The sequence below is a fragment of the Strigops habroptila genome, chromosome 2 (genome assembly GCF_004027225.2).
Source record: "Strigops habroptila isolate Jane chromosome 2, bStrHab1.2.pri, whole genome shotgun sequence".
Classification (NCBI taxonomy): domain Eukaryota; kingdom Metazoa; phylum Chordata; class Aves; order Psittaciformes; family Psittacidae; genus Strigops; species Strigops habroptila.
In genome coordinates this window covers 4,508,016-4,520,563 of record NC_044278.2, presented here as the reverse complement: position 1 = coordinate 4,520,563, position 12,548 = coordinate 4,508,016, and the positions used below count along the sequence as shown (strand labels likewise).

Below are 12,548 nucleotides of genomic sequence, written 5' to 3'. Positions count from 1 at the left end.
GTTACTAATGAGTGCTGAAGATGGGATTCTGGGCTCCAAGGGTCCCACAGCTCCCTGCTGACATGGGAATCCCGTAATGGATGCTCACACTACAGCCTGCAAACAGCTTGCTAAATTTCAAGTAATTTTTTAAATATTCTCCAAACAGCATAATAACTTCCTACCTGCGTTCAGGATAGTCAGACATTCTACTACTCAGACGTGATAAACACAATCTTGCCTGACTTCCAGAAGGCGTTAAACATTCCCAAAGTTTCATAATGCTCAGACATTGCGTTATAAGCAAATGGACATCGCTGCCTGTTGGATTTTTTAGGCAGCGGTTTGCTGCCTTCTGGCTCCTCAGAGTGGCCGGTGCTGGCAATGCCTCCCAGCACTGTGCACACTCCCGGGCTATGGCAGGCAGCCGGAAAGGGGGTTTTTTTGGCTGACCCAGATTTTGAAGCACTGCGGAATCAAAATGTACAGCTCCTTTTAGTCCCGACTGATGACTAGACTAGTAAACTGATTATGTAGCAAGGTGTCTATGGCTTTTGCTGTGTCTCTTCGGTGCGTTGCTGCACTTCATGTCTTGCACTTTCTTTACACAGAGCATATAAAAATTTTTCTGAGTCCTGATTTGTCACCCCCGTGTCACACTTTTTTTAAAGGATTTTTCAGAACCAGAGGGGGTCTACCTGATTAATAAACCTCAGGTATTCATTAATAAACATATATTTACGAATTTTAATAACACCATGTTGCAGCAGCTTCTTGTGCTTTTATTTTAGGGAATCAGCATTTGCACCAAGAAAGACAGATTCAGTCACTTTCTCAGATTTTGTAGCCCATCCACTCTGGAGATCCCTGGAGATGTCATTACTGAAGTGATGAGACATTCCAGTTTAAGTGCTTCTGGTCTCTGCAGAGCAAGGGGCTGGGAATTAAGTATGCGTCTTATGCCTAGTGGTGCAGAACAGCATCAATAAATGACTATTCTCCTTAATGTTTGCTTTTAAATTCATGAGGACTAGAAGGAACTAGTGCCAGTCCAGAACTCAGGACATTTAATTCCTGTTCAGGCCTGGATAGGTACTGGTAAACTCCATTGTGCCTCTGGAAAGCAGACAAAATGCTTGCATTTATCACTGAGCTGTTGTGCTGCTCAAGCAGTTCTTTGAATAAGAAAGAGCTATATGGGAAGGAAGGTTTATTTTGTAATGGAACTGGGCTTCATTAATGATCATTGGCTCAGGTGAGACATCTAGAAAGACTTTACCTGCCCTGTCCAGTGAAATCATTGGTGGTTTGCCAGTGATCTCAGAAGATTGTTTTGGTTTTTCGCGTTAGTTCTTCTGCTACAAATGCTTCTGTTTTTTCTTTTAGTATATGCAATGTGGTACATCAATCTTGTCTGTGTTTACAACACATTCTAGGATTTATTTTTTTGTTGGATCACACACATTAAAAAACAGAGCGATCGTGATATCAAGGTAAGCTTTGTGTTAAGGTTAGCACTAATATACAGCAGAACTCCTTGTGCTTAAAATACAGCTACAGTAAGCTGAATTATTGTCCCTGTGCAGTTTTCATAGTTATTACATGGCAGGTTGCCTCTTCAGTGTCAAATTAGAAGTCATTCAGCTAGAACCATTGCAGTGGTGCCTCTTGAGGTTTGTAGGCCTACATATTTGAAGTATATTACATATTTTCCTGAACAGTTGTGCTTTCACAGGGGTCTGTATTAGAACAGCATGAAATCTGCTGCTGTTTACCTAGGTGTCATCTAAACCGCGCTGGTGGGTTCACTTTATGCAGTGTCAGCAGCACTGAGAGTCAAACTCTGTCTCTGTTTCAGACAAACTCGAAACTTAAAAGAAAGCTTGAACTCAACCTCCTAAATTCCTTCTAGTGTCTTTCTCCATTCCTTTCTTCAAGGATAGATTTGCGTTTAGCTTTCTGATGTTTTGTGAACACCAAACAGCATCTTTTCCTGCCATTTTTTCAAGAGCTCTTTTATTTTGCGGTTTTGCTTCCCCTTCTGCCCTACCTTGCACACACTTGTCCACTTGCATAGTTGCTGGGGTATATTGAAAGCAGGATGGGAAGCAAGTATTGATTTCATTCACCATTTTGTTTCTGCGGCCACAGAGGATGAATGTCCTGTGTTAAAGTGTTTGCTTAAAGACTAGCTACAGAGACCATAAAACACAGGACAGGGCACAGAAGGGCTGAGGAAAACCTTCAAGGAACCAAATGCTTTATTCAAGTAAACAGGAACTTTAAGGAAGAAATGCTTACAGATTATAAAAATGAGGCTTATACTGGGTATGAAGGTAGAAATCTTCTGCTGTACCTTAGTAATTGAAAATTGAACTGGTTGATGAAGCATAGAAGTGTTGTGATCCTCGTTTCACTGTTAGGGAAGCTCCAGCTCCAATAATTGAAATGAAGGTGGAGAGAGACATCTAACCAGCTTAAATTTGTGTAGAAACAGGGTAAAAGGGCTAGGCACAAATTAAAAAAAAGTGGGATTAAGGAAAATAGTAATGAGTTTACTTTTCTTTAAATACTCTCACTGGCCTGGTTTATATATGGATCTTCTGATGTTAATTTTGTTTGGTTTCATCCCTTTTTTTAAAGAAGTGCTCTTTTAATAAATCATATAAGCAGCTATTATTGTGGTATCTCGTCCTTTAGACTTGACTGAAAACTAGCCTTATTTTTCAGATAGTGTCTTTGTCCGAAAATTATCATTACAATGTCTTCTGGCAAAAAAGAGAGAGATTTGAGTAGAGTCAAAAAGCAATCAGTATATGGGATTAAATCAGAGAAGAGTTCCAGTCTTCCTACAGATTCTTAATCTTCGAAAGTGAAAGAACCCCATATGAAATTAAAAAAGAATTACACAGAAAATAGAGTTAATGCTTTTACCTCAGGTAATAGGAAGGTAAAATTTTAAACACAGACAGTTATTTTTTGTTAAAATCAATAAAACTGAGTATTATATATTTTATATTCTACAATTCATGTTAACAAGGAGTCTCCAGGGAACCTCTAGAGTTTAAGATTCAAAGTAAAAAACTGTGACTGAAAATCTAGTCTTGATCATGGCTATTAAAACAGATATCATGAACCTGAATTGGTCTTTGTACAGTTTAATTCCTTTGTCTTTGTGTAAGAAGATGAATTACTATAAACTTTGATTTTATGCTTCTTTTTCTGGTCTGAAGAAAAGATAAGGAAACTTTCCCTCTATGACAGCTTGTGTTTGCAAAGCATGATGGATAACTGGGTTCAAAGTGACTGAGCATCTACTAAAATATTTTCAGTATATGTTTGGTGTAATTTTTTTATGTGAAAGCATGACAGATTGTAATAATCAGCATCTTATAAGCCCTTTTCTATTAAAAGGACAGGCATACATGTGAAAGTTCTTTCATTTATCAGACATGAGAGTGTATAAACGCAGCACCTGCTCTAATTCCTTTATCGATACATCCATATCCATACACACAGAGGTATACTCAAATGTGCATGCATTTTACTTCCATACGACTTTTCTATTGCCTTTCCCAACTTTTTCCTTGCATATATGTCAATGTATTTGTTTCATTTTGCTGCTGGTAAGTAATATTACATATGGTTTATAAACATATCTATCCAGATTAGTGATGGGAGGTTTTATTGTCTAAAGGGCAGCTGTGATTAATGAGACTGCTTAATACTAATGGAGACTCTTGGACCCATCCTTTGAGAACCTCCCTTGGTTTCACCCGCTCCACATCCAATACAGAAAGCAGAGGGTCCATGGAGCAGCACTGATGCTGGTAGAGCTTGAAGTGTTGGGCGGGGAAGGTCTTTGGTTTCCTTAAACCCCAACACAGACTAAGCAAGGATAACAGGAAACTGAGCACTCTCTCCAAAAGTCTTTTGCAAAACCCCTGTGGAAGATTGTAGCTGCAGTTACAACTGCTACCTAGAAAAATTTTCATACACTACATATTATGTGTTGGCCCAAATGTTGGAAGTTATACCAAGCATCCTGCTCAGCCTTCCCAACAGGGGACTCTTGTTTACATGGGAAGATGCTGGGCAGAGTCTGTTGTAAGATTAATGAGGGTAAGAGATGGCTCAACAGAATCGACAATGAGAAGTAGCAAATCCTCTCCAGGCCTTTCCTGTCTGCAAAGTGTAACACAAAACCCTCAGCTACGTAAGAAACTAAATATATTCTTTCTAGGTCATTTTCTTTTTAAAGATTAACTTGAGATCAGAGACTTGCATCATGCTGTGCTGATGCCTCTGTGTTTTGCAATATAGTCATTGGTACAGATTTTTAAGGTCTAAATTGTCAAAATAGTTCAGTAGTTGTGTGAAATCTAACCATTTTGCACAGATTACAGTACCTCTGTATTTCAAATGGATTTTAAATTCCTGCTGCTGGAACTGCATCTTTAGTTGCTCCTTGACTGTTTGTTTGCAGATGTTACAAATGCCTTTGGATCCAGGCAGAGTGATAATGGCTTTGAGCACAGAAATGGACTTGCAGCTGGATTCTCAGGAGATCTGGGTAACAGCTCACATATTGAAATGTGCTCATCAAAGAGGTATTATGGGGACAGTAAAGGGAACCAAGATTTGCCTGCAATGTGGAGACGAGAAACAGAAACAGGTAGAAAGAATCTAATTTCTCATGGAAGTTCTGGTGAAAATCAAACTCCGTCATTTTCAGCACTAATGTTAGGCCAGGATCTGCAACCGTTGCTGAAAGTACCCATTATCTTGTTGCCAGTGCAATTCCATTTATTACAGTATGTGTCAAGGAAACATGGAAATTTATTCTTCCCAGGGTAAGCTGCTGCTTAACATAAGTGTCAGAAATGTCTAGCCTTTATTGATTAAAATTCTGAGTTCTTTATATGATATAACTATCCTAAGCAGAAATAGCTAATGTGCTGAAAGGCAGTATATTGTATTTGCAAAAAGAACAGCATGGAAAGATTTATGCTCCAGTGATGTCTTGTTTTCTTTACTGTTGCTACAGAGTTGAAAGCCCATCTGTCCTCCTTATTATGTTAAATTCATTCAGGAATCACTTAACTGAAGTATCCTTAACCTAGTGCTTCTGCAAACTAGTACATCTACATAGAGAATAGTTATTAAAATAAACATTTCATTATCAGCATCCTAATGCAGTACCATTGTGAGTAATCAATGAGGTCTCTGGAAATTATGGGAATTATACAATATAATTGAGTTATTTATAATAAAATTGCTAAAGAGTTGCTGACCTTCCCAGGTAAACCTTTTTCTTTTTTTTTTCATACAGCCTGCTTGATCTTGCTCTGATTTTGAACACAACATGTTTTTTTCTTTGTCCTTACATAACTTTAGAATAGAAATCTATTAAACTAAGCTCAGGTTTATAAAAGAAGAAAATTATCATGGAGTCACATTACAGAATCATGTTGCCTTCCTTATGCTTTAAAACCATCACTCCAGGTAAGAATTTTATGCTATTCTGCAAAATGAAATAGAAGCTAAAAGATACAATATGAAAATTTTTTCCGTATTTCTTCCACCTCATACTGTCAGCCCATAGTTTGCCCCTTTTACCTTAGTCTCTTAGTCAGCCACGCAGTGAAGTGGGTTGGAATACCCTGCACACCCATTACAGAGAACATGTAAGAATCGAGCTAATGTTGAAGCCTCAGTTCTGAGAAAACAAATAAGGGGACAAGAAGCTGCCAGCAGGTACAATAAAGGCATAGAAATGCCTTTGCTCTACAGAGCGTGCACCACTCCCCATTTACCCCTGCCTCCCCACTGAGGGTTGCACACATAGAAAAGTCTTGATAGAAAGCTCTGGTGGCTAATCCTCATCTGCTTCAGTGCCAAGACTTCCAGCTTAGCTTAAACTGATGATGAAGATGATGTAAGATAACCTTGCAGAATTAACACAAAAAATGAATGAAAGAGTACCCGTGTTCTGCATTTTCAGAAATGAGGGCAGGTACCTCTAGCAGGTGAGTGCTGATCATCATCTGGAGCTCGTAAAGTTATTAACCACATCAAAATGAGGTGTTTGCCCACTCCCTAATTGGAAAGGGAAGGGATATGCATGCAGCTGTGATTTTTGCTCTCAAGACTGTCTGACAACATAGCACATGGATGTACTGGATATCTTTGCATTTATTACGAATATTTTCCTCTCTCCATAAGATGCTCCAGCAGACCTGGACAATGACTTCTAATGAAAATCTGCATCAGGACAAGTCTGTTGTGAGACCATCAATATCAGTGGGTTTGGATGAGTGTCAAAGGGATTGGAGTAGATGCTGCAGTTTTAATTAAGTACTTTTTTCCGAGGCAATAGGCTGGTCTCCTTTGTGGTGGATATAGGATTAGTGACGCTTTGAGAGGTTAGCAGCCAGGCAAGTCACAGCATGAAAATGAATGGAATTCTATCAGAGAGCCTATTTCATGTCAAGAAAAAACTCCAGAGAGTAGCAATTAAAGCTTACTTATTTATTAGGCAATTGAGTTTGTGGGTGAACTGGCTAAACTGTAGCTGGGGGGCTTTTCTGTTGACTGACAACACTGAACCAAGAAGCCTACCTCAGAAGTTGGGTAGGAAAAGGTTGTTCTGCACAGGCTCAGTAGTCCTTCCAAAGAAAAGACTTAGGGACACCATGTGTCTGTTGGGATGAGGGTGGGAGAGGTAAAACACAAACATGACTGGTATAAAATAAGTTAGACCTAGATCCCCTAGGCTTGGAGGGTCTTCACCTTGACCTTTGAGACAGACAAGGACAAATCACATGAAGACCTGCAAGAGGTGTTGCTTTGCATCTTTTGCCATGCACAGGAGTGATGATGGAGGAGGGGACTTGCCAGCTCTTGTTACTCATTTGAGAAGCTGTACTGCTGCGTTTCATTTTGCTTCACTACACAAAAAAGGCAGAAGGAGGGAGGCAGGAGAGAAGCATCCACATCAAAAATAGCAGAAGGAAATATGGGAGGAGGGAGGAGAGGTGGGATGGTATTGTCTGGTTTATGGCCCTTCTGTGCCATCTGAATGGTACAAAAGGATAAAAACCAGGTTGAGCATCTGTGTTACTGTCTGCACCACTATGATAATGAAAATCCACAAATGCTTAGAGGAATAAACAACATTTCAAGTTTCCTGAGGTTATTTAAAAGAAATATTTATTCTATCTGAGAAGGAGTATGCAGGGAAGTATTGCATTTAAAAAAACCCTGCAAAATGTGTTCACAATGTGAGGGAGCAGAGCAGCACAGTGAGTAACCTTAACTAGTCTGTTTCCAAACTTTTGACTGCCTAACCATGCAGCCTTAATGCTCTGTTACCATATTCGTCATGCACACAGTATTATACTGATACATATAATACTGACTGTCTGGTTAGATATAGATATCTTATTTTTATTGGAATTTTATCCTCAGTCTCCTCTCTACTTCTCTTTTCACAGTCCTCCTTAAGCAGAATGTGAAACTAGTACTCTAAAATTTCAGCTGCACTTTTGAACCTGTGATATTTGAACGCGATTTTTTCTCATCACAACCTGAAACTGATATGTTGTTACAAGAAAATGTTGCACTTCTCAAAACTCTCCACTTCTATAAGATGCAGTACATATCCTTTCAAAGATGTGGGGTGCATGTGAAAAAAGGTATCAGGATTACTTGGCTCATTGGAAATTATCACTGCAGTTCTTTTCTCTACCGCCTTTTTTCTTTACACAAATGCCAAAATTTTCCTCTTAAAAATGTTTAAAATTCATATTCTGTCATGTAGATCCGGGAGTTTATTTTGAAACGTGAGCTTGCCTGTGAAAACTATAATATGCATTTTGGTATTAATACTACATAAAAAATACATTAACATGAAGTAAATCCAAGCTTAGGTGCATAATTAAATCTAAGACAGCAATTATTAAAGCACTTGAATGATACCCAAGACCAAATTCTGCCTGGCAATGAAAGCCAATGACACTGGGCTCCTGCAACTCTTAGATTATCAAAGGATCTTGGCATCTGAGTGGTCTCACAGATCTAGGTACCTAAAACCATCTGAGGATGGACAATATCTCTCTGTTTTTTTGCAAAGGCATCTGATCTGGGAAGCAAGGAGGAGGGACAGAGGACAGAGCACGGTCCTGTAGCCAGGTAAGGATGACACCTTGAAGTTGTGGGCATTAAAGGAAATTACAAAACAGTCCTCAAAGCAAGAAGCAGCAGCCTTGGCTCCTCCTTACACAGAAGGAGATATCATGAGAGATGCTGGGTTTTGTCACTTCAGAGCAGGATCAGATGCAAAGGCTACACTAGAGAACTTCCTGGTGAAAACCCAAGTATCCTTAGCCTTTTCTATGTCGGGGAGGTTAAGCAAGGGGTCTGTGAGTTGCGTTATTGGATTCAAGTATCTAAATCTCACTGAAAACCTACCCAAGGTATCTAACTGCTTCTGCTGAATCGATTTTGTTTCCCAGCATGTTTCCTGGTTACTGGGAAAAAGGGAGCGAGCAGCTGTGTGGTACTTAGTTGCTGGCTGGGGTTAAACCATGACACTCACATAAGAACATAAAAGAGTTTCTTGCTCCCTTTGGTAATCACATCAGTCCAATAACCGAGATGTCAACAGAAACCAGCTTTACACTTTACAAAGGGGAATCAATAAGCCTAAGGATATACACATTATAAGTGTATACAACCACCAGGAAGGTTGTAGGCAGCTGAAAAGAGAAATCCTTCATCTCTTAAGCTGGTCAGACCCAAAGATTTGTTTGGTTAGCTGATGATGGTTTCTTAGAGAAGACCTATGTGCTTAATGCGACAGCTCAATATGCAACATTAATTTTAATTAACAAATTGCTTGTGGACCTATAGCTCAATTGTATTGTTACTGTAGCTGAGGTTAGGAAATTTTCTGAAGGAAATAAATTTGAAGCAATTCAGGCACAGGTAAATAGCCTGTTATTATCTATGAACCATTGTCATTACAGTCACTTCTGAAAAATCATGTGTTCCCTGTGGTTCATTAAATCTGTTCTACTGCCCAAATAAATGAGCTACTTTGAGATGTCAGCTGTGAAGACTGAAACCTTAAGCAGAAGGATTTATTCCACCAAGAAAGATAGCAATCAGCAACATGAAAGACCTTCCAGAAAACATCTTTTACAAAATTCATGGTTTTATTAATTCATAATGTTAAATATTTTTAGCAGCTAACTAGTCACAGGATTTCATCAAGATGTGGATTCAGAAACAAAGGGAAGGCATCAGCTTCTCTTTAGCAGCTTTGCTTTGATACCCTTATTCTTTCAAAACAAAAGGTAACATTCTCAAAATGGAAATTTTCTATTTCAGCAGATCTGTCTACCAGATTGTCAGAACATGTCTTCAAAATGGCCAGCATGGGGCTTCCACCAAGACTTATCAATAACTAAGCAACAAAAGCCCCCATGTTATGGAATCAGAAAAAGGCAAGAAAGGAGCAGGGGAGCTGACGGTGTGCTTCCTTCAGCAAGGGGGTTTGTGCTGCCCTTGCCACAAATAGATTTTAGAGCAGGCCAGGCTGGTTAATGTGCTTGTAGTTCCTGATCAGGTACTGACATGATGGCATGTTGTGTTTACATCATGCTATAACATTACAGGTACTGACATGGTGGCATGTTGTATTTACATCATGCTATAACATTACAGGGATGCTGTGAAGAGAGGCAGCAGAGAGGAAGGCTGCTCCTGGTGACTGTACTGTGGTTTGAAGGGGAACACACTAAAAAAAGGGACGAAGGAAAACAACACCTTCCATAAGAGCATCCAAGCAAGCCAGACCACCAGGACAGGGCAGGACAAGTGGTGGGAGAAGAATAAAGCAAGGAAATCCTGAAGGAATGGGGACTGGAGGACTTCTGAAGGGAGCAAGAGGCTACCTGCAGTGGAGGACAGATCTACACCAAGCCTAAGAAATGACAGTGGCCTTCTTAAGGACTCCAAAGAGAAGTCAGGGGAGAGGACACTTTCTCTCAACCACAGGAATACTGAAAGTTGCTAAATTTGAAAGAAAGCCTAGAGAAAAGGACCCATCCTTCTCAAGAGGGACATCGGTTTTACAGATTTTCACGTTTTATTTCTCACTTTATAAGGTCTGAATTTTCCCTGCTTAGATGGTTATCTTGTTTTACTGTGTGTGAAATTTAGGAAACATTCCCCACCTGCTAATAAATCTTAATTTTAAAGGGTAGAAAACCATTAACTTTCAGTAGACAGGAAGGATTTACTTTCTGTTACATTGCCTTTCTGGTGCAAGGCTGGTGAGTAGGTCCTACAGCACATGTTGTAGCTGTCAGTACTGAGAAACCCTACAAAAGTCAAGGACAGCTAAGGAGTAATGTTGAAACACTGTAGGAGAGCTGTACTGGAACAGAGAGGTAGCTCTTCCTTCTTCCCTCTCTCATAGCAGCACCAAAATCTGGGAGCATGTATCTTGAGCATTTGTGATCCCTTTCAGCTAAGTAACACTAACTAGCCTCTCAGATCTTCCAAAGGCAAAATCTAACTGGCCTTGCACATGAACATGCAGTAGAAAAGTGCTGATGAGGAGGTAAGGAATTGGCTGCTAGAAGTCAAAGAATGACTGCCCTGAAAGCTGCCTGTGACTTACTTGAGGGTCTACGGTCAAAAGATTCATGTTGATGTGCATCCATATTATGGCCTACGTGATGGCTTTTTATATGCTCCAGACTAAAGAATAAACCTGTCCATTGCCCAACACTGCCTGTGCAGCAGCCTGTGCTCCAAACCAGCCACAGTCAGGATATTGAACATGCTTTTTTCCACAGTGCAGTAGGGTATATGTGGGATACGTGCAGCATATTAGATTGGTTTCCAGCCACCTACCAGTATTTCATGGCAGGAAATTTGCATGGCTCTTGTTGTAGCCAAGTGACAGGTAATAAGAGAAAGGTGCCATTGTTAGAACTATCAGTATTAGATTTTCTAATACAACCCTGTTGTAATGAGATCATTCACATTGCTCTAACTGCAATCAGAACTTCTACTGAAAGAATGAGCCTGAATAATAATAAAAGCAGAAAGCATTTTAAGTAAATAGAATTTCCCAGATACTGCATAATGTTGTTTGTTATTGCTATCTTTTATGAGTCTTGAGAAATATATTGTATAAGAATGATTTCCTTCAATATAAGCTGTTATCATGGAGGTCTCCTATGTCAATTCTTATTTAAAATATATTTCCTTACAGTCTTGATATTATGAAAGCATAAATTAATGTGACCTCTTTGCTTCCATTCCATGTTCTTATAAAGCCCCACCGTAGCTCTCCGAAGAACAGTTACGTGCTGCTTTGTACGAATGTAGCCTAAACCACTCCAAATAATACGATCCATTTTGGCAGTAAAAATTCATTTTATGTACAGCTTTTGAAGCCCCTGAAAAGCCAAGGTCTTTCAGTGAACATTGCACAGAACATTTTTTTCTTAGCTTGAGAGTGAAGAAGCATGTAGATGATCTCCCTCTCTGCTCTCCTAATGGAAAACCTCCATGAGCCTAAACAAGTGCTGCTTCTTTTGAAGAGCTTGTGGGAGCACAAACAGGGAGCCTGACAGCACTAGCATCTAGTGCAACAAAAACGCCCTGGCAAATGTAGAAGGGAGGGCAGACTATTTCCATGAGCTATAGTAGAACATGATTTCCCTCCTGCCTAAAGCTTGCCATTGGCAAAAAGAGAAAGCCAAAACAAACTCCTACAGTGAAATGCACGTCCCTGATTCATATTTTCCTATTAAAGACATTTTCCTGCTTTGCACAATTTGCTTTTTATTTTGATACATTTTTACTGTTGCTGACAGCATATCACAAATATAATTTCATTGCTTCATTTACATCAATTTCTGACCACTGGATCTTATACTATTTTCTATTAGTGTAGAAGAGCTGTATGTCTTCAAAATTTCTTCCTTTTAGGTAGTTAAAAATCTTGTTTACAGGCAAAAAGGAAGCATAGCTTATATAAAAAGTCTACATTTATCATTAGAACAATTGAAATGTTGAGTCTAATCCAAGAATCATTATTAGTCCAGATATAACTGTTATGGAAAGAGAAAGCACTTGACTATGCAGAAAATGTTCAGTAATAGTTACAGTGATACAGTTAAATTTTTACACATGCACTTAGTTTCTGTGTCTTTTCCTGATGTTATGCTCACTCTCTGGTGGTCCTCTTAGTCCTCAGGTTGGTGGTTTCATTCTGGAGTTGGCAGTGTTAACAGTGAGTTGTCAGTATCCAAAGTTCTTTGCCAGCAGGAAAATATTGTTCACATTGATGTTTTCCTCTTCCTTTGTTTTGGGTTCTTTTGGGGTCACTTTTATATACCTGTCAACATGCTTTTACACCTAGCCTTTATGTCATTGATCTGCACCTCCATGTTACAGCTAATTTTTTAGCGTGGATTTACTATTTCTTCATTCACTTTCTTACCCTGAAAACAGTTTTGTCCAGCTCTAGGACTGCATTTCTTTAG

The 12,548-nt window shown here is 39.3% G+C and overlaps 1 long non-coding RNA gene across 5 annotated transcripts in view; it reads left to right on the top strand.

The window, feature by feature from the left end:
* Nucleotides 1-12,548, top strand: part of LOC115601547 — a 103,987-nt gene that overhangs the window by 71,872 nt on the left and 19,567 nt on the right. For 3 of the 5 annotated variants that reach the window (XR_003989384.1, XR_003989385.1, XR_003989381.1), the window contains 2 exons: nucleotides 4,466-8,172; nucleotides 9,709-11,781. This is a non-coding gene — a long non-coding RNA (uncharacterized LOC115601547). Of the gene's footprint in view, nucleotides 1-4,465; nucleotides 8,173-9,708; nucleotides 11,782-12,548 lie in introns of those variants that run through there. The other 2 variants (XR_003989382.1, XR_003989383.1) reach the window with 2 other exon arrangements.